General features: G+C 46.2%; 1 long non-coding RNA gene across 1 annotated transcript; it reads left to right on the forward strand.

Moving 5' to 3' along the window:
- The first annotated feature begins 17 nt into the window (after positions 1-17).
- LOC141087540 (uncharacterized) lies at positions 18-21,606 on the forward strand. Its single transcript, XR_012231684.1, has 3 exons — positions 18-157; positions 4,686-4,794; positions 20,403-21,606. It is a non-coding gene; the product is annotated as an uncharacterized lncRNA (long non-coding RNA).
- Positions 21,607-27,837: the final 6,231 nt, after the last annotated feature.

Genomic DNA, 27,837 nt, shown 5'->3' on the forward strand with positions numbered 1-27,837 from the left:
CAGGAGGACGCTAGGGGTCAGAGTAGACCCTGATCCTTCCTCCCTTGCCACAGTGACGGTCGCGCCATGCTTGTTCCTCAGGGTTTTCTTCTGTGGACGTGAGCACACGGTGTGCTTCTCCCTCTGCTTCCTATATTAACCCTTTCCAGAAAAGAGGGTAGTTATATTGGGGGCTTTTCACACATTGCAGCTTTTCTGCAGGTTCGGTTTTCTGGAATCTTAGCAACCTGCAGGGATTCCTACCATGGCAATAATGATAACATGGTGGGGTGTCATCGTCGGGACGCCCACTGAGCCAAAAAACAGGGTCCTGAAATCCTCTAATGGCACTGTCAGCTCTTCATTAAAGGGAAGGTGCACTTAGTTTTAGCGAACAGTAGGGGGAGACTGGAGAAGACCACCAATTCACCAGTGCTTATGGGGGCCTTGTTGTAGCGCTCACTCCTGACTCGGAGTGGGGTGCACCTCGCCACTAATCTTCAGCCTCCGCTGGGGTACAATTTGGGGCGCACTGAACGCTGCTGCTTGTCATGCCTTAGATGAGCGGGGGTCTCCATGCCTCGTTTCTGGTTGGTCCACGCTGGAACAACAATGGTGTGAATATGCCAGAACCCAATTTCTTTTTTTTTTTGTGCGCAAGAAAATTTGCAATTTTTTCAAAGCTTTTTTTTTGCACCAAAAATCTGTCGACAAAGCTTTGATGAGTCACCCATATAGTATGAAAATCCGGTCTGGGTACATTGAGCCCGATTCATCATTTGCTCAGGGTGGGGGGGAAGGTTAAGCTACTTTTTGACTTGTGTTTTTCGCTGATATGTTTTGTTCCAAATTCACAATTTTTTTTCTGTCTTTAATTTTTCAGTGGAAAAGTCGCACATCTCGTGAAATGTAAAAAACACTCAAAAATAATCACTCTGGGGGAAGGGGAGTGGAGTGGAGATAAGTCAAATTTTGCGACTTTATTTTGAAAAGTTGCATTTTGTGAATTGGACATGTGGAGAAAGCCACAGTGGCACAAAAATCTGAAAAGCGAGGAACAAAAGACAACTTGAAAAAGGCACAGATCAGAAAGCTACTGTCAGGTTGCAGTAAACTGCTGTCAGGATCCCTTTAATTTTCCATGAGGCTGCAGAAAATGGCTCCTTACATTAGCATACCTACTTTATTTTTACATAAAAAATATTCATGTCCCACAGCGGGACTAAGTAAAAAAGATAAATAAAATATGTTAAAAAAAATATTGTTTTTAGTCTGTAAGAAGAGCAAAGCCTAAAAAATAGATATAAATCTGTTATCCCTGTAATCGCACTGACAAGAAGAATCAGTTTTATCACTTTTACCGCACGAGGAATGGCGTAAAATATATATATAAACAATAACTGAATTGCTGTTTTTTGTTCGTTCCGCATCTGAAAAATCTGAATAAAATGTGATCAAAAATGTTATGTATCCCAAAATGGTGCCAAAAAACTCTCCAACTCGTCACACAAAAAATGATCTCTATTCACCAAGAAGTAAAAAAATGTCTAGATCTCAGAGTATGGCAACAAAAAATGATATTTTATTTAAAAAAAATGCATTATTACCGTGTGATAGCAGCAAAACACAAAAAAGTTTAGAAATCTGGTATTATTGTAATTTCACCCACCCAAAGAATAAAGTCATCTAATCACTTATACTGCACGAGGAACGGCGTAAAACAGAACTATTCTTGTATTGCTGTCTATTCATTCCACCTCCCAAAAGTTGGAATAAGGCTCGGTTCACATTTATCCTGCCCTCTCCAAGGAGCACTTATCTTGTGGTTTCAATGTAAATGCCCCCCAAAAATTCAGACAAACTCCTAATGGAACCACTCGCTTATGAGGCATATGAAGTCACTTTTGAATGGGCTCTATTCCAGCGGTGTCACGTTATTTTAGTCAGTCACTGGAAATGTATGGGTTCCCACGTTACTGGTAGAACAAAACTCTGGAAAAGCGACATGGCTCTCACCACCCCCAAATATAATCCAGTGAACTCTGCTTCCCAAATGCCCCGTCCTTCTGAGCCCCACTGTGCCTATAGTGCAGTAAGGGACCACATGTTTAGCATTACTGTAGCAGGGAGAGCCCATTTAACAATTTGCGAAGTGCGTGTCTCCAGAAGCACATGCTGGGCGCAATGTATGGGCGCTAAGTTGCTATATTTGCAGTTCTCCAGAAAAAAAGCATTGTGTGGATGTCACCAAGTGAGAACAGCCAAAGTAGTCACTGCTATGGGGTGACGTGTGGGGGTCTCTGCTGTTTTGGCACCTCGGTGGCTCAGCAAATGTAACATGGTGTCAAAATTTGCTTTCCAAAATTAAAATAGCACTCTTTCCTTTCCTAGTTTTGCCGTGTGCCCAACCATTAGCTTTTGTCCACACATGGGGTATCAGAGCACTTGAATGAAATTGCCCAACAACCCATTTTTGCCCTATTAGCTCTCGTGAAGATGATACATTTTTGGCTAAAACAGTATTTTAGTGGGAAAAAAATGTCCACGCCCATCATATTATCATTCCTTACCGTCACTGCTCCTTACGTCACTGCAATCTCCCAGCAGATTCCGCGCATGCGCAATGCTACTCAGCTTTCCAGGCATGCACACTGAATCTGGGTTACGGCCCAGCTTCATATCCTGTGGGCACATGCTACAGAGCCACTAAGCGTCAGCGTGGCAAGCAGGAAGACAAGCGAGGATAGCGTGCGTGCTCACAATCTGTCATGTGGCCACTGACGCTTAACGGCTCTGGAGCATGCATACATAGGATTTGAAGTTGGATCGTACATCCAAATTCAGTGTGCATGTCCGGAAAGCAGAGCGTCATTATCCATGCGCGGCATCTGCTGGGAGATTGTGGTGACGTAGGTGGAGTGCCCCGCGCCGGGGCTAGTGGGGTACTCGGAGCCGGGCCCGTTGGTTTCAATGGGAGTTGTCACAGTGGCAGTGACCTGGTCCGTGGCCTTGGGCGTCCATTGTAAAAGGGGATTGTTGAGCGTGTGGATAATGATTAAAGTTTATTAGTGAATGATTAGTGACGCCACCTGTGGTGTTCGGCAACGTAGATGTTAAGCCGACGCTGCAGACAGATCCTCTGGGACAGATGGTGTGGTGCAGCAATGATGTTGTGGCCCTCCACAGGTAGGGCTGTAGTCCGAGGGCAGTGTAGATGAAGCGCTAGTGAGGAGAGCGTAATGGTGCAGTGTTAAGCACAGAGATGTAGCAGTGCTGAGTGGGTTGGCGCAGGAATAAGCGGAGGACACCAGAGCATGTAGTTCCAAAGCTTTACTCACAGTCTGTTGAGCATACAGGTGCCCGCCTCGGTGCCGTGTCCTCCGGGTCAGGGACTCAGTCAACCTCCAAGCAAAATGAAGTACTCCGTTCCAACACTCCACCAACATATGTGCCTTTTCTGAACGTCTCCCTTCTAGCGCCTATTGTGAAGTACTCACAGTACTGAGTTACACTGGAGTTCCTCCTGTCAGATGTTCTTAGAACTCTACTTGTACGGCAGACAGCTGTAGCCTGCTTCGGGGACTCATTGCTACTAAGTCCCGGCTCACTCTCGTTGCTGTTGTTCCCCCAAGTCTTTTGTTGTAATAAAGTGGTGACAACTTGTATTCCTCCGGTGTCTGTCGCAGGACCATTAGTATCCATACAACCTCGGGGACCGGACCCCGGCCTTGCGCTGTGAACCTGGGAAGGGTTCTGCTCTAACCCTAATCCTTAGTCCTCCTCTCCTTACGTTCCGTACTAATCCTTCTTTCTTATGGAGAGAGTCAGGCTTTCCATCAATGTTCCTTCCCTGTGCCAGGGGACCCAGGTCACTGAGGTCGGCTGCAGCACTTCCTTCATCCATCCCACTCAGGGGATCTTCTCTCTCCCTCTGACTCTGTCAGACTGACTAAATCCTAAACTCTTCCCGCTCTTTTGATGCCAACTAAACTCCACCCGCCTCCCAGCACGCTTCGTGTTCCAAGCAGGGAGCCACCAAAGGGTGCTTTGCTACACTACTGCATTGTGTGGGATGCAGGTGTTGGAGCGTGGTCAGGTGTCTCCACCTCAGGGGCGCCACATACGCAGCAGTGTCGGGAAGGAATGCTAATACGATAAACGCGGAGAATTTCAAATGGCAGGAAAGGGACAACATTACCTCCTTTGTCGGCTGAGCGGACTATGACATCAGACCAACTTTGGATTTCTGTTATCGCTTCTTCCATTGTATGTTAGATTTAGAGAGCATTTTCAGTCTATTTCCACAGGAAAAGGGGTCCCTCTTTTGATAGAACATGTTAAAAAAGTGCATGGGGGTAATGCAGAGTCGCTGCAGTTCGCAGGTGTAGAAAAAGTATCACAGCCAACCCAAGGGGGAAACCATCATAGAATTCTCTTACAAAGAGAATCTAAGTGGATTCTACGAATGAATGCCACAGGACCTTTAGGGTTAAATGAGAAAATAGATATGGCGGTGTTTTTGTAGGAACTGCTCAGTGTTTCTATTTCCACATTTTATTATGATAGAGATTTTTTAACCCTTGTTTTTAATTCTGTGTTTGACTAATTTGTTCACATGCTTCACACAATTGGGGGAGTATGAGTCGGAAATCAGGAGGTGTGTCCACATGTGTGTGCTTCTAAATTCCCGCCTGCCTGTATTCCAGCCTCAGGACGCGTTGAAGAGCAAGTGCGTGAAACGGCCATTGTCCACTCTCCGTACGTTCCTCCCGTGTCAATGCCTTTTAATCAATAAAGAATTTTCACGACAGAACGGTGAGTGCCATCACTTTTTTCTCTTTTGTACAAAATCAGATTAAATGTTTGCTTTACTGGATTGAGCGCCCGTTCGGACGGTAGTTTGGCGGTCTGTCCAGGTGTGTGGTTTTCGACTTGAATAGCAGTCATGGAACTGCTTTGGGGTTAAGGAGCAGTGCCGAATCTTCTGTCTCTCTTATGTATTTTGTTTTGCACATGGAAAGTATTTTGACCCCTTTAAATTTTTCACCCTTTGCTTCATTGCAGTCATTTGGTAAATTCAAAAAAGTTCATTTTTTTTCTCATCAATGTACACTCTGCACCCCATCTTGACTGAAAAAAAAACAGAAATGCAGAAATCCTTTTCCTAACATTAAAGGAGGTGACGTAAATATTGTAAAGCCCAGAAAAAAAATTTTGGGGGGCAAAAAAATAAATAAAATGCAAAACAAGTAGTCACCAGCGGCACACTAACCAACGTGTTTCTGCTATGGAGCCTTATTCATGGTAGTACATAGTGTGCAAGGTAGAACATATATACATTATATACATACAAAGTCAAAATCACATAGCATATGTCGACCAATACAGATGAAGTGTTACGGCTGCGGCCGCGGCCCAACCAACACCTCCACGTCGCCAGACCACAACGACGTGAGGCAAGCGTCTCAGGTGGGAACGGAATGTGGACCCACTGGACCACAGAGGGGGACCTGGACCTACCCAAACTAGGGAAGGGCAGCGAGCAGGGTCTGTGGCAGCTGAGCATGTGGACAAGATGGCGACATGCAGAACTAGATGACACCACACAACTTCAGGTATGAAGAAACATAAACTTTACTTAAACGAAGTCGCAGTAAATGAACAGAACATAACTATGCCAGGCTCCCGATTCCGCACATCAGGGAAGCGCACACGTCTCAGGTCAAAAGACGAAGGCAGGAGGTCATCACGGGTAGATGCAGTCCAGGGTCATCTGGCACAGGCTTACTAGGAGTACCTCTCTCTCGGACCTCAGGCTTAGCACAGGCACAGCAGGAAAACATCAGACACCGACCTTGGACAGACAATGGCAGGGGGTCATCACGGGTTGACCCCAGGGAAACGGCGGAACATCGGGACACAGGCAGGACATCGGGACACAGGCAGGACATTGGGACACAGGAATAACATAGGGACCCAGGCAGCACAGATCCAGAAACACCGGCGTGGCAGCTCAGGTCATCGGCTGGGACACGGACGACACCAGCCTGGCAGCATAGGTCTTCGGCTGGTCAGATCCAGACAGCTGTCACCGAGGAACAATGCTGGAGACTCCCCAGGACCCAGAGGAGGAGTCCATCCTGGAACACAGGCGGGACCGACTCTGGAAGATAGGCTGGACAACTAGGACCACAGACCAGACATCTGGACAGAGACTGGACATCAGGACACCGACAGGACATCAGGACAACGGCAGGACATAGGAAAGCGGTCGTCAGGTTCCGGACATGAGAACCGACCTTCAGGAACCAGTTAGCGATCGTCAGGCTACAGTCACCAGACAGCGGACGCCAGACTCCGGACATCGGACACGATCTCCAGGCACCAGTTGGCGATTGTAAGGCACCAGGCAGCGGATATCAGGCTCCAGGCTTCAGTCATCAGGTTCCAGACATGGGACCTAGGAAGGAACTCAAGCGGGATGGTGCAAGTGTAAAGGTTCATCGGATGCAGTGAACAGCAGGAGGCAGAGAAGGAGTTAACAAAGTTTACTTGAGCAATTAATGGATATACATTCAAGGAAACCTTCAGCACAGGGAGGTGTTGAGACAGTGAAATATACAATATAACACAACAAAAGAGTAAAAATGAAGAAAAAGACTTATCGATTGAAGATCTTATTGGAGAATGGTTGAAACAGTTCCAGATGGTGTCGCAGTCCATGAACAAAGTCTTTGGCTCTGTGGCATAAGAACGAGCTGCACTGTCTCCTGACCGTGCTGAAATATCCCAATCTGCTTGTCTTGGGGTCGTTGTACTTGGGTCCGTTGAACTTGAGACCCTTGAACTTGCGTCCATTGAAAGTTCCTGCTGTGGGTTGTTGAAGCGTGACGCAACATGCCGGGAGCATGATGTAGTACAGGCCGCAGGGATGACAAGGCCTCGTACAGAATCACAACGTCCAGGAAAGGTCAGAAAGTCTGCTGCACTACCCGTTATGGGTCTTGTTCGTGTGGAGGCACTGGGTACAGTACATGAGAGGGGGACAGTCTGTAAAGAGCTGGCGTCGGTGGCGGTAGTTGAGGAGAGGGAGCCAACCTTCGTCCTGTTCTGTAGTCGACTTCCCGCCAAGTCCCTCTCCCTCCCGCGCTCCTCTCCTTTTAAGTCCCCCACGCCACCTTCAGTCAGGTGCTCGAGCTCTTCCCGCCCAGTCAAGTCAGGCAAGTCATCCCCCTGCAACAGCGGTGACGGCCCCAATAGTTCCGGCTCCAGAGCGTATTTCTATCCGATGACACTATTCCTGTTCACCCCCTTATACTCTCCCTTTCCTTTCACTCGCCATTCCACGGGTGAGACATCCTGGAGTTTGTTATGTTTGTGTTGGCCTTTTTCAGCAACCTGTTGCCAAATAAATTGGTCCTGGTTGTATCGGTTGAGGGGATGTCCAGCTGTTGTATGTTCGAAGCGACGTAGATTGGAAGAAGTAGTGGAGTCTCCAAGTGTAGTTGTACTCGGCTGTTCCATTGTTGGGAAGCCAGATCAGTGCCTTCCGTGACATCCTCTTCTGAGACCCCAGGGCCCTGACTTTCGGACACATTTTCAGGCTGTTGTTCCGTGTCCTCCTCCTCTTCATCCTTCTCCATTGCGGGAGAGACCAACTCAGGAACCTCTGGCGTTTCTTCTAGCACGAGATCCTTGGAGAGGCATGGCCGGAGCATACTTCTGTGTACTACCTGATTGGGGGCATCCCCTCTCCTTCTGGTTGCGTTTCATAGACGGGTCCTTTTCCGCTGACTCGACGCTTCACTCGGTATGGCCACCTCTCCCATTGGTTCTCCAGTTTGTCCCGTGGCCATTTATCCCTTACTAACACCCGGTCCCCAACTGAAAGATCTGTCCCTCGCAGAGGGAGTCTCTCAGGGTGTTCCAGCTTCTGGAGTCGAGTTTGTACCAGCCGATGCTATTCCATCCGGTTTGCGTTCAGTTGGACCATCATTTATTTTTCAACAGGACATTGACCTCAAACACACCTCCAGGCTGTGTAAGGGCTACTTGACCAAGAAGGGGAGTGATGGGGTGCTACGCCAGATGACCTGGCCTCCACAGTCACCAGACCTGAACCCAATCGAGATGATTTGGGGTGAGCTGGACCGCAGAGTGAAGGCAAAAGGGCCAACAAGTGCTAAGCATCTCTGGGAACTCCTTCAAGACTGTTGGAAGACCATTTCCGGTGACTACCTCTTGAAGCTCATCAAGAGAATGCCAAGAGTGTGCAAAGCAGTAATCAAAGCAAAAGGTGGCTGCTTTGAAGAACCTAGAATATAAGACATACAGTATTTTCAGTTGGTTCACACTTTTTTGTTAATCATATAATTCCACAAATTCATAGTTTTGATGCCTTCATAGTGAATCTACAATTTTCATAGTCATGAGTGTATATGAGTGTAGCCTCAAAGTTCAGGTCTCCCAAGCACCTCTCCATCAAACGATGGAACGTACCCAGAGCGTTGGCAAGGCCGAAGGGCATCCTGTTGAATTTGAAGAGTCGCATGGGTAGGATAAAAGCCGTCTTCGCCCGGCCCTTCCCCGACATGGGCACCTGCCTGTATCCACTAGCTAGATCCAACGTTGAGAAGAATTTGGCTTTTCACAAAGCGGACAAGGACTCTTCAATCCGAGGCAAAGGGTATGAGTCCTGCACGGTGCAGGCGTTAAGCTTGCGATAGTCTACGCAGAACATCAATGTCCCATCCTTCTTTTGTACCAGCACAATGGGGGCCGCCCACAGAATTTGACTCTCCCTGATGACGCCTGCCTGTAGCATCTGACCGAACATCTCTCATACTTTTGTCAGGAACACCGCACTGCACTTGCTCACTGAGCCAGTGCACGTGTCCTGAGTAAGACAACCTGTGCTCAGAGATACCTGTGGAGCGAGCAGCAGCAGAGAAGATGCATGCTTCAGACCCACAGGACCTGAAGCATGTGACTGCTGGGGGCGTGGCCTAAACACCCGAGAGTTAGGAGCTGCAGGAAAACTCCTAGAATGGTAACTACGGAACAAAGTTACTAATAGGCATAGACTGGGAAATAAACCAGATCAGGCCGAGGTCAAAGCACGAGATAGCACGACAATTACCAAAGGGCAAGACAGAACGGATAGTCAAGACATAGTCAAGAAGTCAGAAACCAGAGAAGCAGATATACAGTACAGAATCAACATCAAACTCACAACGGGGGACAGAACCGGATCACAACCATATAAGCAAGCTATAAGACAACGAACAGGCACACAGAGGTCACAACACTCGGCCAAAGGCAAAAGTATAACTGACAGAGATTGGAGTATCTCAGGGCAATAAAAAGCTCTGCCTGAACCAAAGAGAGGCCACAATAATTAACCCCAGGTGTGCAGGTCAAAGCCTGCACTGAGCTCAAGACATTAACCCCTGACGTGCAGGTCAAAACCTGCACTGGGATCATGACAGTACCCCCTTCTCAACGGGGGGCCTCTGGACCCCCAGGCTTCCCCGGATACTTGGCATGGAAAGCCCGAACCAGGCGATCTGCATGTACAGAGTGAGCAGGGACCCACGAGCGATCCTCCGGTCCATATCCCTTCCAGTGGACCAGGTACTGCAAAGAGCGGCGCACCCGCCGAGAGTCCACGATATGTCCAACCTCATACTCCAAGTGACCCTCCACCAACACTGGAGGAACAACAGACTCGGAGTCCTCCTTGACATACCCCATGGGTTTCAACAGAGATTTATGTAACACATTGGATATCTTTAAGGAGGCGGGGAGACGCAACCTATAAGCCACCGGGTTGACTATCTCCACAATCTTGTACGGACCAATGAACTTTGGTCCCAATTTAGTTGACGGTACCTTCAAGTTGCTGTTACATGTGGAAAGCCAAACCTTCTCCCCCACATGAGACATGTGTCCCGGGGCCCTCTTTTTGTCAGCAAAATATTTGTACCTCCCCAGGGCCCGAGAGATATTACGCTGGACTTCAGCCCAGAGGTTTTTTCACCATTGGACGGACCCCTCTGCCCCTGGACAACCGGAATCCACCCGTGAAAACTCCCCAAAATGAGGATTAAACCCATAATTGATTAGGAATGGGGACATGTTGGTGGACTGACTCACCCGGTTGTTAAAAGCGACTTCCGCCAACGGTAACGCATCACACCAATCCTCCTGTCTGGCGGAGGTCAGACACCTGAGAATTTGTTCCAGGAATTGATTGGTGCATTCCGTCTGACCATTACTCTCCGGGTGATATGCCGACGAGAAGGAGAGTGAGATGCCCAATTTCATACAGAATGCCCTCCAGAGTTTGGCCACAAACTGCACACCTCTGTCAGACACCACATTCAGGGGTACCCCATGCAATCGGACCACATGCTGCACGAACAACCTTGACAATGTTTCTGCTGAGGGTAGTGCTGCCAAGGGAATGAAATGGGCCTGTTTTGAAAACCTATCCACCACCACCCAGATCACGGTATTGCCCCTGGAAGGTGGAAGACCGGTAATAAAATCCATGGAGAGATGAGTCCATGGCCTATCAGGAACCGGTAAAGGTATGAGTTCCCCAGCCGGCCGGTTATGCGAGCTTTTGGAACGGGCACAAACTCCACAAGCAGCAATGAATTTCTTGACATCGGACCCCAGTGAAGGCCACCAAAAAATCCTGGCTACTGCCTCTCTAGTGGCCGTGATACCGGGATGAGCACTCAGCCTAGACTCATGAAACTCCTGCAGAAGTCTAGGCCGCAATAAATCCGGAACAAACAATTTATCCCCTGGCCTGGTTGTCGGAGCTAGGAACTGAGTCCTCAAAATTTCTTGTTTCAACTCTGATGAGACCCCCGTCACTACCACCCCTGGGGGAAGAATGGAGGACGGCGGCTCGGGGGAAAACACCGGGTCAAAACTTCTGGACAGGGCATCCGCTTTAACATTTTTGGACCCTGGTCGAAAAGTAATGGAGAATTGAAAGCGTGAAAAAAAGTGACCAACGGACTTGTCTAGGAGTAAGCCTCTTAGCAGATTCAACGTATGCCAAATTTTTGTGATCCGTGATAACAGTGATAGGGTGAGCCGTCCCTTCCAAAAAGTGCCTCCATTCTTCGAATGCCAGCTTGACCGCAAGAAGTTCTCTATTGCCTACATCATAATTTCTCTCGGCAGATGAGAACTTCTTGGAGAAGAAGGCACAGGGTTTGAGATTAGTAAGGGTGGCCGGACCTTGGGACAACACTGCCCCCACCCCTACTTCAGAAGCATCCACCTCCACAATAAATGGTTTGGACGGGTCTGGCTGGACCAACACCGGGGCGGACATGAAACATTTCTTAAGAGCTGAGAAGGACTCCTTAGCGAGTTCCGACCAATTTTTTACATCAGCCCCCTTCTGGGTAAGATCTGTGAGTGGTTTAACCACTTGAGAGAAACCTTTAATGAATCTCCGGTAATAGTTTGCAAATGCCAAGAAGCACTGGAGCCCCTTGAGATCATGAGGTTGAACCCAGTCTGCGATCGCCAGCACCTTCTTAGGGTCCATATGAAACCCCTCACAAGATACAATCAGCCCAAAAAAAAAGACAGTTCCTGTACAAAAAATGAACATTTTTTCAATTTAGCAAACAGGTGGTTCTCCCTGAGTCTCTGGAGAACTGTCTGTAGATGTTGTAAGTGAGACTGACTGTCTGGGGAATACACCAAAATGTCATCCAAATAAATGACAATAAAACGGCCTATCAGGTCAGAAAACACAACATTGATAAAGATCTGGAAAATAGCGGGGGCATTAGTTAACCCAAAGGGCATAACCAGGTTTTCAAAGAGTCCCTCAGAAGTGAGGAACGCAGTTTTCCACTCGTCCCCTTCCCGAACCCTTATCAGGTTGTAGGCCCCCCGGAGATCTAATTTGGAAAACCATTGGGCCCCAGATAACTGGTTACATAGGTCTGGGATGAGGGGAAGTGGATAAGTGTTCCTAACCGTTATCTTGTTAAGTTCCCGAAAGTCGAGGCAAGGCCGCAAACCACCATCTTTCTTCTTCACAAAGAAGAATCCTGCTGCCACAGGTGACACAGAAGGCCTGATATGCCCTTTGCAGAGACTCTCAGCTATGTACTCCTTCATGGCTTGGCGCCCAGGCCCGGACAAATTGAACAATCGAGCCTTAGGTAACTTGGCTCCGGGTACTAAATCAATGGCTCAATCGTAGGGTCTAAGTGGTGGCGGCGCCTCAGCCTCACTTTCGGAAAATACGTCTTTGAAATCCTTCAGGTACTCCGGAATACCTTCCAGACCGACAGACTACACAGATACGGTTTTAACAGAGTTAACAAAAGGCCCCAGGTTACAACACTTACCTTTACATCCCCATTGAGTGATCTCCCCCGTCACCCAATCAATGGTAGGATTATGGCGTTGAAGCCAAGGCATCCCCAGTACCAGTCCTGCAGGCAAGTTATCTAACACAAGACAAGTTAATTTTTCCACATGAGTGTAACCCACTTTCAGAGAAAAAAGTTCAGACCTGAAACAGATACCTGTTGTGAGCTCATCTGTTCATTCACCTTTTGTGTCCAAGGATCCACCTGATCAAGTGGACTGTGACTGGGTAACAGGAACTTCAGACTGGATATAAGGCAGCCGATGCCCTTCTGAGTGGCTGGTGATTTCTCTGCTGGATTCTTGGAGACCAGTCTGATTCCTGCTTCCCAAAGATAAGCTTTTGCTCTGCTATTGAACTTATTAGTTTTGGTTTTGTTTACCTTGTTTTTTGAGTTCAGCCATCCCCGGCCGGGGGTGTGCTGGATTCTTATTCCTTGATCAGTGTTCTCTTTTGCTCTGCTTTCAGAATATTCTGAGTGCTGATATAGGGTTTGAAGTCTAGTGACTTCAGGGTCCTTTTTGCTTATCAGTTATGTTGGTAATATTTTTAGCAAGGTTTTCTCGGATTGCAGACAGCAGCTTTTCTGTCCTGTCCTTTTTAGTTAGCTTGGGCCCCATCGTTTGCTCAACCTATCTTTCTATCTGTGTTAGTGTTTTCATCTTGTTTCACCGTCATTATATGTTGGGGGCTGCCTGTTACTTTGGGGTCTGCTCTGGGGCAGTCAGTTTTTCCCTTTTCTCTCTTTAGGCTTATTTAGATCTCCGGCTGTGTCGAGGTGTCTAGGATCACCGTAGGAACACTCCACGGCTACTGCTAGTTGTGTGATAGGATTAGGGGTCTGCAATCCGTTAGTTTCCAACCTCTCTGATTTTCTGGGCTGAGCTTGTGTTTTCTTTTTTCCTCCTCAGTGACTCAATCATAACAGATTCACCAGCCATACCGCAGATTCTAGGGTACTCATAAGCAGGAAGGAATTGTTAAAAAAAAAAAAAGTGTCAGAATTTGTTTTTTTGTGTATATTTTTTCCTCTTTTTCTCTGAGGCCGTAGGAGGAATATATATATTTTTTTCTGATGGAGTTTAAGCAATTGTCTGATCGTGTGGAGCAGCTTGCTGCTGAAGTATGAGGAATTTCCGCCTATCTTGCTCATTCACATGCTGCTGAACCAAAAATCCCCACTCCTGATGTGTTTTTTGGGGATCGGTCTAAATTTTTGAATTTTAAGAATAATTGTAAATTATTTCTTGCCTTGAAGCTAACTCATCAGGGAGCGCTGCGCAGCAGGTTAAAATTGTCATCTCCTTGCTGCGCGGCGATCCCCAGGATTGGGCGTTTTCTTTAGTACCAGATGATCCTATTCTAACTAATGTGGATGCATTTTTTCAGGCCTTGGGGTTGTTGTATGATGAACCTAATGCGATTGATCAAGCTGAAAAGACCCTGTTGGCATTGAGCCAGGGTCAAGATTCTGCAGAACTGTACTGTCAAAAATTCCAAAAGTGGGCGGTCCTCACCACTTGAAATGATGGTGCCTTGGCAGCTCTCTTTCGGAAGGGTTTGTCAGAAACCGTAAAAGATACTATGGTGGGATTTCCTGTTCCCTCTGGTCTTGATGATTCTATGTCATTAGCCATTCAGGTTGATCGGCATTTACGTGAACGTAAAATTACACGGGAAATGCTGCCACCTGTTGAACAAATGTCTGAACCTATGCAATGTGATAGAGTTTTGTCTAGGGCGCAACGTCAGGATTTTAGAAGGCGTAATAAGCTGTGTTTTTTCTGTGGAGATGCCTCTCATATTATTTCTGTCTGCCCTAAATGAGAGAAACGTTTTGCACACACATTTGCTGTAGGTGGTGTACAACCTAAGTTTCTTCTGGCAATTACTCTGATCTGCTCCCTGTCCACATTTTCTGCTAAAGCCTTTGTGGATTCAGGAGAGGCCTTGAACCTAATGGATTTGGATTTTGCTAAACGTTGTGGTTTCCCTAAGAAGCCCCTGCGGACGCCTATTCCTTTGAGGGGTATTGATGCTACTCCTTTGGCGAAGAATAGACCTCAGTTTTGGACCCAGGTGGTAATGCGGGTCGCCCCAGACCATCAGGAAAATTGCAGATTTTTGGTGTTGCATAATTTGCATGATACCATCGTGCTGGGGTTCCCCTGGTTGCAAATCCATAATCCAGTTTTGGATTGGAAATCTGTGTCTGTGGTGAGTTGGGGTTGTCGGTGTGCTCTTAGTGACACTCCTGTTTTCTCCACCTCTCCCCAGTCGCATGAGGTTCCTGACTATTTGGCTGTTTTTTATGAAGTGTTTAGTGAGAGTAAGTCTGCGTCTTTGCCTCCTCATAGGAGTTATGACTGTGCAATTGAGCTGAGTCCGGGGTGTAAATTTCCCAAGGGTCGACTTTTTAATTTATCTGTACCCGAACATGAGGCTATGCGTTCTTATATTAAGGAGTCGTTGGACAAGGGTCATATTAGACCATCCTCTTCACCCTTGGGTGCTGGGGGTTTTTTTGTGGCCAAGAAGGATGGTTCATTAAGGCCCTATATTGACTATCGCTCCCTTAACAAAATTACTGTTAAATATCAGTATCCGTTACCCCTGATTTCTGACCTATTTTCTAGAGTTGAAGGTGCTTGCTGGTTTACCAAGCTTGACCTCAGGGGGGCGTATAATCTTATTCGCATTAAGCATGGGGATGAATGGAAGACAGCGTTTAATACTCCGGATGGACATTTTGAGTACCTGGTGATGCCTTTTGGGCTCACTAACACCCCTTCTGTCTTCCAGTGCTTCATGAATGATATTTTCCTGGACTTTGTGGATAAGTTTCTGATCATCTATTTGGATGATATTTTGATCTTTTCCAGGGATTGGGACTCTCATGTGGAACATGTTCGGACTGTGTTCCGGATTTTGAGGGAAAACTCCCTGTATGTTAAGGGATCGAAATGTCTTTTTGGTGTACAGAAGATTTCATTTTTGGGATTTATTTTGTCTCCGTCAACTATTGAAATGGACCCGGCCAAGGTACAGGCCATTTATGATTGGGTGCAGCCCACTTTTTTGAAGGCTCTCCAGAAGTTTTTGGGTTTTGCTAATTTTTATCGTAAGTTTATAGCCAATTTTTCTGTTATTGCCAACCCATTGACTGATTTGACTAAGAAGGGTGCTGATTTGCTGAATTGGTCTCCATAGGCTGTTTCTTCTTTTCAGGAGCTGAAGCGGAGGTTCACTTCTTCTCCGGTTTTGCGACAGCCCGATGTCTCACTTCCATTTCAGGTGGAGGTGGATGCTTCAGAGACTGGTGCAGGAGCTGTTTTGTCCCAAAAAGATCCTGTAACATCTAAAATGAACCCCTGTGCCTTCTTTTCCCGAAAGTTCTCTCCTTCGGAACGCAAATATGATGTGGGGAATCGAGAACTGTTGGCCATGAAGTGGGCATTTGAGGAGTGGAGACATTGGTTGGAGGGAGCTAGACATCAAGTTGTGGTCCTCACTGACCACAAGAATTTGATCTACCTTGAGTCGGCCAAACGCTTGAATCCGAGACAGGCCAGGTGGGCCTTGTTTTTCACACGTTTTGATTTTGTGGTCTCCTTTCTTCTGGCCACTAAGAACGTTAAGGCTGATGCCCTCTCTAGGAGTTTTTTGGCTGATTCTCCTATTGTGACGAAGCCTGCTACCATCTTAGGTGAGGGGGTGGTTCTTTCTGCCATCTCGCCTGATTTGAGACGTGCTCTGGAGAAGTTTCAGGAGGATAAGCCTGAGCGTTGTCCCACTGGTAGGTTGTATGTTCCTGACCAGTGGAGGAGGAAAGTGATGTCTGAGGTTCATTGCTCCGCGTTGGCTGGTCATCCAGGTATTATTGATACTAGAGATTGGGTGAGTCGGTCTTTTTGGTGGCCTGCCTTGTCTCGTGATGTCAGAAATTTTGTGCAGTCCTGTGGGACTTGCTCCCGATCTAAGCCTTGTTCTCGTTCTAGTGGGTTGTTGATGCCTTTGCCGGTGCCCAGGAGGCCATGGACCCATATTTCAATGGATTTTATTTCTGATCTGCCTGTCTCTCAGAGGATGACTGTTATCTGGGTGATTTGTGATAGATTCTCTAAGATGGTCCATCTTGTACCACTCCCTAAGTTGCCATCTTCCTCAGAGTTGGTGCCCTTGTTTTTGCAACAGGTGGTTCGCTTGCACGGGATTCCTGAGAACATTGTATCGGACAGAGGAGTTCAGTTTGTCTCTAGATTCTGGAGGACCTTTTGTTCCAAGTTGGGAATTCAGTTGTCCTTCTCCTCTGCATTTCTCCCTCAGACCAATGGGCAGACGGAGAGAACAAACCAGACTTTGGAGGCTTATTTGAGATGTTTTATATCTGCTGATCAGGATGATTGGGTCTCATTTTTACCCTTGGCCGAATTTGCTTTAAATAATAGAGCTAGTTCTGCCACTTTGATGTCACCCTTTTTCTGTAACTTTGGGTTTCATCCTCGATTTTCTTCAGGGCAGGTGGAGTCTTCTGCCTGTCCAGGGGTTGACACTGTGGTGGAAAGAATGCAGCAGATTTGGGACCAAGTGGTGGATAAGTTGTCTCTTTCCCAGGAAAAGGCCCAGCGGTTTTCTAACCAGCATAGGACCATTGGTCCCCAGTTTAAGGTGGGTGATATGGTCTGGTTGTCATCAAAGAATATCTCTATGAAAGTGGCTTCTCCAAAGTTTAAACCTAGATTTATTGGACCTTACAAGATTTTGGAGATTATTAATCCTGTCTTTTTTCGGTTGGCTCTTCCTGTCACATTTAAGATTCATAATGTATTTCATAAGTCCTTGTTGAAGAGGTTTGTTGAACCAGTGGTTCCTATGGTGGCACCTCCTGACCCTGTGTTGGTTGAAGGTAACATGGAATATGAGGTAGAGAAGATACTGGATTCCCGTCTGGCTAGACGGAGACTCCAGTATTTGGTTAAGTGGAAGGGTTATGGTCAGGAGGATAATTCCTGGGTCTCTGCCTCTGATATTCATGCCGAAAGATTGGTGCGTGCTTTTCATCGGGCTCATCCTGATCGGCCTGGTGGTTCGGTGACCCCTCCTCAAGGGGGAGGTACTGTTGTGAGCTCATCTGTTCATTCACCTTTTGTGTCCGAGGATCTCCCTCTTCTGGTGAAGGAAGGTAGTGAGGCTGATTTGGATGAAAGAAACTGTGACTGGGACTGGGTAACAGGAACTTCAGACTGGATATAAGGCAGCCGATGCCCTTCTGAGTGGCTGGTGATTTCTCTGCTGGATTCTTGGAGACCAGTATGATTCCTGCTTCCCAAAGATAAGTTTTTGCTCTGCTATTGAACTTATTAGTTTTGGTTTTGTTTACCTTGTCTATTGAGTTCAGCCATCCCTGGCCGGGGGTGTGCTGGATTCTTATTCCTTGATCAGTGTTCTCTTTTGCTCTGCTTTCAGAATATTCTGAGTGCTGATATAGGGTTTGAAGTCTAGTGACTTCAGGGTCCTTTTTGCTTATCAGTTGTGTTGGTAATATTTTTAGCAGGGTTTTCTCGGATTGCAGACAGCAGCTTTTCTGTCCTGTCCTTTTTAGTTAGCTTGGGCCCCATCGTTTGCTCAACCTATCTTTCTATCTGTGTTAGTGTTTTCATCTTGTTTCACCGTCATTATATGTTGGGGCTGCCTGTTGCTTTGGGGTCTGCTCTGGGGCAGTCAGTTTTTCCCTTTTCTCTCTTTAGGCTTATTTAGATCTCCGACTGTGACGAGGTGTCTAGGATCACCGTAGGAACACTCCACAGCTACTGCTAGTTGTGTGATAGGATTAGGGGTCTGCAATCAGCTAGTTTCCAACCTCTCTGATTTTCTGGGCTGAGCTTGTGTTTTGTTTTTTTCTCCTCGGTAACTCAATCATAACAGATACCATCCCGGGTAAGAGAGAACGAGTTAATTGCCACAAGTTTAAAAGGTTCCTGAAGCCTGACTGTCCCTATCTTATTAAGAGTCATAATCCAGGCATCAATCAGGTTAACAGTGGAGCCACAGTCAACAAAGGCGGTAGTCTGATCAGGACCATCACCAAGTTCCAGTTCCACCCGAAGCACAATTTTTGCAAGTGAGGAAAAAGGTACCTGAAGGTCTGAGTAGCCTCCTCGACTACTACCCAGACCTAGTCGTTTCCCGCCACCTTGGAGGATGACGGACATGAGGGGCAGTCCTTCTTCCAATGTCCAGATTCCCCACAATAGAAGCACAACTGCTTCTCCCGGCGGCGTCTTCTTTCCTTCTCATCACAGGTGACAGCGCTCAGCTCCATAGCCACCGGAGGAGTCCGGGTCTCAACTCCACTGGAGAATAATGATGTTTCAAGTTGCATAACACCTCTTGCCCACAGTCTGCGATCCCTGCGAACCGCTTGGGTCATGGCATCCTCCAGGGAGTCAGGTGGAGGATGGAGTGCCAGGGCAACCTTCAGACATTCACACAGGCCTCTACGGAACAGCCCCCGAAGGGCGGCATCACTCCAAGAAACCTCAGCTGCCTAACGCCTAAATTCAGAACAGAACTTCTCCTTGTGTCTATATTATCCTCCATGGTGAGGGTGGTTCTGGTATAAGCGGTACATATGGATGTATTAGAAACAAATTTCTATGTTGGGCCATCTTGGGAGGGGCATGCGCTGTGCACGCACCTGCCGCGCCATAAGAAGAACTGTAAGAACTGCCCAGTGGGTATTGCTCGTACACTCGGGCCGCATCCCATGCGCAGTGCTGGTACCGGTTCATTGATGACGTTTTTATGATTTGGCAGGGGTCGGAGGCTGGCCTTCTGGACTTCATCCGGGGACTCAATCAGAACACAATCAATATTAAATTGACACATAAGATTGATGCCAAAGTGATAGAATTCTTGGATATCAAGATTATGGTCGATGGGGAGGGCAGGATCCAAACAGATATTTTTCGTAAAGATACTGCAGTAAATGCTTTGCTGCATGCGACCTCTGCCCATACCCCCTCGACCATACGAGCAATACCCACCGGGCAATTCTTACGTATGAAACGCGTGTGTTCGACGGATGCAGCCTTTGAGGGTCAGTCTTGTGACCTAACTTCCAGGTTCAGTGAGCGTGGATATAGCAATAGGTGTATCAAGAAGGGATTGCGTCGTGCCCGGGGTACTCCACGTAGTGAGCTTCTTTGTGGCTCCATGCGCAATGTGGGTAAAGATCAACCCCTGAGATTTATTACAACTTTCAATAATCAGTGGACTGATATGCGCCAGATTCCTCAGAAGCACTGGTCAGTCCTTAGAACGGATACTACTTTAGGCAAGATATTACCTGAATACCCCCTGATGACTGCTAGAAGGGGGAAAAATCTTAAGGATTTATTAGTTAAAAGCCATTATGTGGCGACTACCCCTAAGTTCTTTGGGGTGCAACAACAGCGTTGGGGATGTTATCCCTGTGGCTCGTGTCGGGCCTGTAGTAATATTATAAGGACTTCCTCTTTCATGGCTTCCGATGGTGGTAGGGAATATCGTATCCTCACATATATCTCCTGCAGCTCACGGTATGTCGTGCATTATGCAACTTGCCCCTGTAATTTGATCTATGTGGGTTTGACATCCCGTGAGCTGCGGGTAAGGACTCGTGAACATGTCAGGGACATCCGGGCGGCAAAAGAGGCTACTGATGTCCCTGGCTTGAAGACAATCCCCAGACATTTTCGGTTGCACCATAACTCGGATCCATCCGGTTTGTGTATACGGGGGATTGACCGGGTCCATTGTGGTATTAGAGGGGGAAATCTTAAGCGTACCCTGGCACAACTGGAGTGTCGTTGGATTGTGACCCTGGGCACAATGACTCCTAAGGGTCTCAATGAAAAACTATCATTCTCACCATTCCTCTAATTATCTGTTTTTTCCTCTTTTCTGTTGTTTTCTTTTAATTTGTGTGGGTTTTAATTTTCATTTTTGTTTTTTAAATTTTCAACAGTTGGTATATATTCGTAATATCATTATTCTGGTTTTGAAGACCCTTTATTGGCATTATCTGGACTATGAGGAGGCTGAATTGCCATATTATCCTAGAATTGAAAGGACTTATACATCGCCTGTGAACAAATCAATGAAAGATGCATGTATATGGAATCACAGCATATTTATATGTATTATTTATAATGTACTTATTATCTTTTTTGTTTGTTTTTCTGTGTCATTATTATTATTAATTGTTATCATTTGCTGTGACCTGTATCTATGCTTAGGATGTTCTATGGCATTATACTGTATAAAAACTTCTCCTTGTGTCTATATTATCCTCCATGGTGAGGGTGGTTCTGGTATAAGCGGTACATATGGATGTATTAGAAACAAATTTCTATGTTGGGCCATCTTGGGAGGGCATGCGCTGTGCACGCACCTGCCGCGCCATGGAAGGTATCCTCACGGAGCCGGCCCGAGTCTGTGTGTCCATGGTTACATGGGCACTATGACGGGTTCCGGGATGACCGGAAGTGACGCGGCGGGGAGCCTGCGTTGCCTGCGCATGCACCGCCATGATGGCCGCACGCGTCGATGTGCCCATAGTAACATGGGCACTGTGACGCGCGCTCACTACCGGAATTGACGTGTTGACCTTGCGCTGATTGCGCCTGTCGCTGTATGATGACCGCTCATACCGGACATGGACTATGCTAATTATTGCCAGTATAAGAGGGCCTAGGCCCACAACAGTGGCCATACAGCCCCCCGAGGAAGCCTCTGGGCGAAACGCGTCGGGGTTTTGCCAGTGCCGCTCGACCTGTCCACATGGGTAAGAGACATTATCCTTAAATACCTTGTCTGTGAACTCCTTCGGGTATGATGCAGAGTGCGGGGTACAGAGGTGCTTGTTTAGTTTTGTTACTTGTGAGTTACTAGTAGCATAATTTGGGAACATTATCCCATTTGCTCCCACACTTGAGGATGTTTACTTTTTGACCTCTGTTTGAGGCATGAGCAATTTTATGCACAGGCACTCTATTATTACTAAATAATCCACTTTAGTTATACCCTGCACTAGATGTTCTTTAATGGCTTACATCCTGTGCACATTGTGTCGAGCGGTTTGTTGTTTCCACCGTATATATGCTCATTGGATTTGTGTTTACATGTATTTTATCCAATAAAACTGATTGTATATTTTTGCACAAAAACAATTGTTTTGTGTGATTTCTCGTTAGAGGCAATACTTTTCCAGGCATTTTGAACTCAGGAGGTCTTTGGTAGGTGCTTTATGCATTATTTGCAGTTTATTTTTTCCTTTTTTATTTTAGGATATTTGTGTTTTTTGCTTTTTGTTTTCTCTGGTTAATGGTCATGTGTTAATATGCACTTACATTGTGTATACACATTAACTTACTTTCTCAGTTCAGACTCCAGTTTTTTTGAACTGATAGATCTGTTGTAATTCATCCATGACTCTCCCTAAGAAGCAGGCTCCCTTATCAGAGTGAATCTGCTGCGGTCATCCGTAGACCTGAATAAAATTTTTGCAGATGGCATGGGCCGCTGATTCTGCCGTTTGATCTCGAGTTTCGTGTTACCACAGCGAACTTTGAGAAATGATCAATCATTACCAGACAGTGGTCATATCCCTGGTGCGTCGGTCTGATGGTCAAGTAGTCAATGGTCAATAGTTCCAGGGGTGTTGATGTCACAATAGTCTGTGTTGGAGCTCTTTGTTCTGGAGATTTGGCCTGGCAGAGTTTACAAGCTTCCTCAACCACTGCTCTCAAACAAGGATGGTAGACAAAACGTTGTAGCAATTGGAAAGTTTTCTCAGCACCAAAATGGGCTCCTCTCTTGTGAGCTTCCGCGGCGATTTTGCACAGCACCGTCTCGGGGATCACCACCTGCCAAGTAGCTCCTAATTCTTTCTGTAACTGGGCTTTATGGTACAACAGACCATTTGTCATTTGGAGTCGCTCCCACTGTCGAAGTATTCTCAGTGCTTCGGGTTTCAGAATGTCTCTTTGGTCCTGCCTGGGCAATTGTTTCACCGTCACCCATTGTCGGAACAGCGCAAGTTCACCGTCCTCCTGCTGTAAGTGGACACACTCATCCCTGGATATTCCCAACATTCTCTTGCGCGAGGAGGTCCAAATTTGGTCCAGCGTTGATGCCACTGTTCCAGCAGTCTTTCGGAATCGGGGAACTTCCTTATTCTCTAGCTTCTCATCAGGATTCTGTCCAGGTGTTGCATGCCTCGCCCTTCCCCACTTTGGACCTTCCCTACCAGGACTGTCACCCTCTGCTCTTGTTCACGTAAGCAAAAGTGATGTGGGGGTCCACCCATACCTTATCCCTCAGGGTCTGTTTGGTCAGAATATCTCGTAACCCAGTCACCAGCAAATCACGTAGCACGACGTTGGTCGGCCCTATTCCCACACCGTCCTTTCTGACAATAGCGGTATGCAACTCTTGTATGGCATTCATATACTGCATCACCGTCTCCCCCTCCCTTTGCATATGACTAAACAGGCGAGTCCTGAGCTTCCCTACATCAGTCGGGTTCTCGAGGGTTGCTTCCAGAATCTGCAGTACTTTAGTCAAAGTGTCATGGTCCCAGGGGGGCGCGCAACTTCACGGAGTCCCTAGCTTCTCTGTCCAGGGCCATAATGGCCACCTCAGCCTCTAGCGCGGGAGTCATCGGGTGCATTCTCAACATACCCCTCATATACTCGGTCCAGCTCCACAACATGGTGTTGGACCCCATGAATTTAGGCAAATTGCTTAACATGGCCCCCAAAGAGATACTGGTCCTGGGCCCGGCTGCCAGTTCTGCGGACTCCATGTTGCCAGACTGCATCCTGCCGACTAAGCCAAAATGTAAACTTTCGTTGGATGCAGTGAACAGCAGGAGGCAGAGAAGGGGTTAACAAAGTTTACTTGAGCAATTAACGGATATGTATTCAAGGAAACCTTCCGCACAGGCAGGTGTTGAGACAGACAGTGAAATATACAATATAACACAACAAAAGAGTAAAAGTGAAGATAAAGGCTTATCGATTGAAGATCTCATTGGAGAACGGTTGGAACAGTTCCCGACGGTGTCGCAGTCCATGAACAAAGTCTTTGGCTCTGTGCCGTAAGAACGAGATGCACTGCCTCCTGACCGTGCTGAAGTATCCCAATTCGTTGGTCTTGCGGTCATTGTACTTTGGTCAATTGAACTTGGGAATGTTGAACTTGGGATAAAATTCCTGCTGTGGGTTGTTGAAGCATGAGGCAACACGCCAGGAGCATGATGTAGTACAAGCCGTAGGGATTACAAGGCCTCGTACAGAATCACAACGTCCAGGAAAGGACGGTAAGTCTGCTGCTCTACCCATTACGGGTCTCGTTCGTGGGGAGGCACTGGGTACAGTACACGAGAGGGGGACAGTCTGTAAAGGGCTGGCGTCAGTGACGGCAGTTGAGGAGAGGGAGTCAACCTTCGTCCTGTTCTGCAGTCGACTTTCCGCCAAGTCCCTCTCCTTCCCGCGCTTCGCTCCTTTTAAGTCCCCTACGCCCCCTTCAGTCAGGTGCTCGAGCTCTTCCCACCCAGTCAAGTCATCCTCCTGCAACAGCAGTGATGACCCCGATAGTTCCGGCTCCAGAGCGTATTTCTGTCTGATAACGCTATTCCTGTTCACCCACTTACACAAGCACCATCGGATTGGACCGAACCGGACGGAGTTAGCACCGCAAAACAAGCTGATCACAGTGTAGTAGACGCTCAGCAAAAACACCACTCCATCTTCAAAAGAAAAACCCAGGTTTGTTCACAGGACACCAGTTACAGGAAACTCACAGTCACTGGGTACATGATTCCAAACACAGAAGGACTTCAGGAACATAACACAGCAGGAAACAAGACAAAGAATTTGGTACCATCACTTAGACAGGACAGGTCCAGGGACAAAAGACATCAGCTTTCCTAGAACTGATCGCAAGCAGAACAGGAGCTGAACACAAAACACACAAGGCAAGGTTCAGGAACTTAATGCAAAGCTCTGGCAACGCCCAACAGGAACGAGCAACTTTATATAGGAGCTGCCCCTCAGAAATAGGCAGGGGATAGCAATCTAAGTGCACACACTAACCCTAATAAAAGCAGGGAAGGTGTGGTCGCGCGCACCTTAAGCACAGACAGAAACCATTACAGCACAATCAGCACAGGAACTGAGGCTTAAAGGGAATCTGTCACCCCATTTTTCGACTATCAGCTGCCGGCACCGACATCAGGGGCTTATCTACAGCATTCTGTAATGCTGTAGATAAGCACCCGATGTATCCTGAAAGATAATAAAAACGACTTATATTATACTCTCCGGGGGCAGAATTTTTGCTTTCTTGGCCTTTTTTCAGAGAATATGAATTATAACACCAAAACTTTTTCTCCACTCATGGTTAGTGGTTGGGTGAAGCCATTTGTCAATCTAATGTGTTTTCTCTTTTTAAATCATAATGACAACACAAAACATTCAAATGACCCTGATCACAAGTTTACATGCCCTGGTGATTTTGGCCTAATAACATGCACAGAAGTTGACACAAATTGGTTTGAATGGCTACTAAAGGTAAAATCCTTACCTGTGACCTGTTTGCTTGTAATCAGTGTGTGTGCATAAAAGCTGAGTGAGTTTCTGTGATTCAGACAGACTCTTGCATCTTTCATCCAGCTACTACTGACATTTCTGGATTGTGAGTCATGGGGAAAGCAAAAGAATTGTCAACGAATCTACGGGAAAAGGTAGTTGAACTGTATAAAACAGGAAATGGATACAAAAAGACATCCAAAGAATTGATAATGCCAGGCAGCAGCGTTCAAACTGTAATTAACACATAGAAAATCGGGCTCTGTAAAAACAAAAGCATGGTCAGGTAGACCAACAAAAATTTTGTCCACAACTGCCAGGAAAATTGTTTGGGATGCAAAGAAAAACCCACAAATAACATCAGCGAAATACATGACTCTCTGAAAACTAGTGGAATGGCTGTTTCAAGATGCACAATAAGGAGGCACCTGAAGAAAAATGGGCTACATAGTCTAGTCACCAGAAGAAATCCATTACTGCATGTAGTGAAAGTATGTATTTGTATACTGTAGATGTATGACCGGCAGTAAATTAGCATCTGTTTTTAGGCTGCAGCTCTTCACAAAGGTCATAATCTATGTTATCCTGAGAAAAGGCAGTTTTCCTGGTCTCAGGGTCCCTGACCCCAGGGTGCCTTCCTGAGAACTCATAGAATGGAACCATTTCACACCTCTGATGCCTTTGAAGGAAGATGCCAAATAGGACCTAGTATAGCCTGACACTTTCAATTTTTTATGGGGAAAAAAGGTTACGACAAAGAGCATTTTAGAGAAAAATAATGTATTCATTGGTAAAGTAGCCATGGTCCAGTCACAAACCAGGAATTAGAATACTAACATGAAGCGTTGGTCTACAAATCTGATCTCCAGTCTAAACCTATAAATTGGGCCCTCCACAAAAAAAAATGCGTTTGACATTGAGGGCAGCCAAGCTGATGTGATCCATACTTCCTCCCTCAGGAAACAGAATAACAGACTGCAAAGTTTAGATATTTCTTGCAAGTTTCTCTCTTTTATTTTATAACTGTTTTGCATATTTGTATGTCACTTTTTTCCATATTTTATGTCCTTTTATTGTAAGCACTGTACCTTTTCTATTAAAGCTTAAAACTTTAATAAGTTTGAACCTTGTATGCTCTAAAAGAACCCATAACCTCATAGTGTGTGATCCTAGTGATTGGCAGACAGTAGTAGTAGTAGTATTTCCAGGACTCATTGCCCGTATTTTCAGTGAGTGGTGACAGCGTGTGTGAAACGGGGAGCGTGGTCTGTGTCGGAATGTGATTTATGTTACCAGTGCAGCATAGGACAGAGGTTGAATGCTGGATTGAGAGGATATATTAACCCTTGCAGACGCAACCCCAGTCACGTGCTAAGAAGCGGGTACGTGACACTGTGCAAATGCCACAAAGTATCTCGTCAAAAATAAACAATAAAAAACAGCACAGAGACAAGCCTAAAAACTTCTGGAACAAGGGAATTTGGAGTGATCAGACCAATATTGAACTTTTTGGCCACCACCATAAACATTACATTTGGAGAGAAGTCAACAAAGCCTATGATGAAAGAAACACCATTCCTACTGTGAAGCACAGAGGTGGATTGGTGATGCTTTGGGGCTGTGTGAGCTTCCAAGGCACAGGAAACTTGGTCAAAGTTGAAGGAAAGATGAATTCAGCACGTTATCAGCAAATACTGGAGGCAAATTTGCAATCATCAGCCCGGAAGCTGCGTATGGGACGTACTTGGACGTTCCCACATGATAACGATCCAAAACATAAAGCCAAGTCGACCTGCCATTGGCTACTACAGAACAAAGTGAAGGTTCTGGAGTGGCCATCTCAGTCACCTGACGTCAATATCATTGAGCCACTCTGGGGAGATCTCAAGTGCGCAGATCATGCTAGACAGCCCAGGAATTTACAGGAACTGGAGGTTTTTTGCCAAGAAGAGTGGGCAGCTTTACCATCTGAGAAAATAAAGGACCTCATCCATAACTACCACAAAAGACTTCAAGCTGTCTTTGATGTTAGAGGGGGCAATACATGGTATTAAGAAATGGGGCATGTGAACTTTTGATCAGGGCCATTTGGATGTTTTGGGTTATCATTATGATTTAAAAAGAGAAAACACAGTAGTTTGACAATAAATGGCTTCGCCCAGGCACTAACCATGAGTGGAGAAAAAGTTTTGGTATTATCATTCAATTCTCTGAAAAAAGGCCAAGATAGCAAAAATTCTGTTGGGGTATGTGAAGTTTAGAGCACAACTGTATGTGATAGAAAAAATCCACGATTTATTGAGTACTTTAAAACAGCGGCAGTTCCTCCAGTAGCATAACGACTTACACATTTCGGCTTTCAAAGCCTTATTCTTGGTTACACAATGCATGTGGGAAAGTCAGCCAAGTGTCAGTTGTGCTCCAATAAGGAGACATGCAATTGATTGTAGCATTAAGTTGCAGGTGAAACAGTGAATGAGAAGCAATTTTGTCTGGTTCATTTTTATGTGAAATTATGTCCAATTTTCTTTTTTTCTCAATTTTTTTTGTGTTGTTCCAATACACACAAAGGAAATAGACACATGTATAACAAAACGTGTAATTGTAATAATTTTCTGGGGGAATACTTCATTTTCTGGAACAATTACAAGGGTGCCAAGACTTTCGCCCATGGCTGTATGATTTGAAGAATACTAAATAGCCATTCAATTGATGACCTTTTCTGTCATTCCACATTAAACCTTCTTTCCGGATGAGTAGTCAGATTAATATAAGTATTTGTTAACCAGGGGATGAGATTACAGCTAT

The sequence above is a fragment of the Dendrobates tinctorius genome, unplaced genomic scaffold (genome assembly GCF_039654945.1).
Source record: "Dendrobates tinctorius isolate UK_male_01 unplaced genomic scaffold, ASM3965494v1 ptg000034l, whole genome shotgun sequence".
Taxonomy (NCBI): Eukaryota; Metazoa; Chordata; class Amphibia; order Anura; family Dendrobatidae; genus Dendrobates; species Dendrobates tinctorius.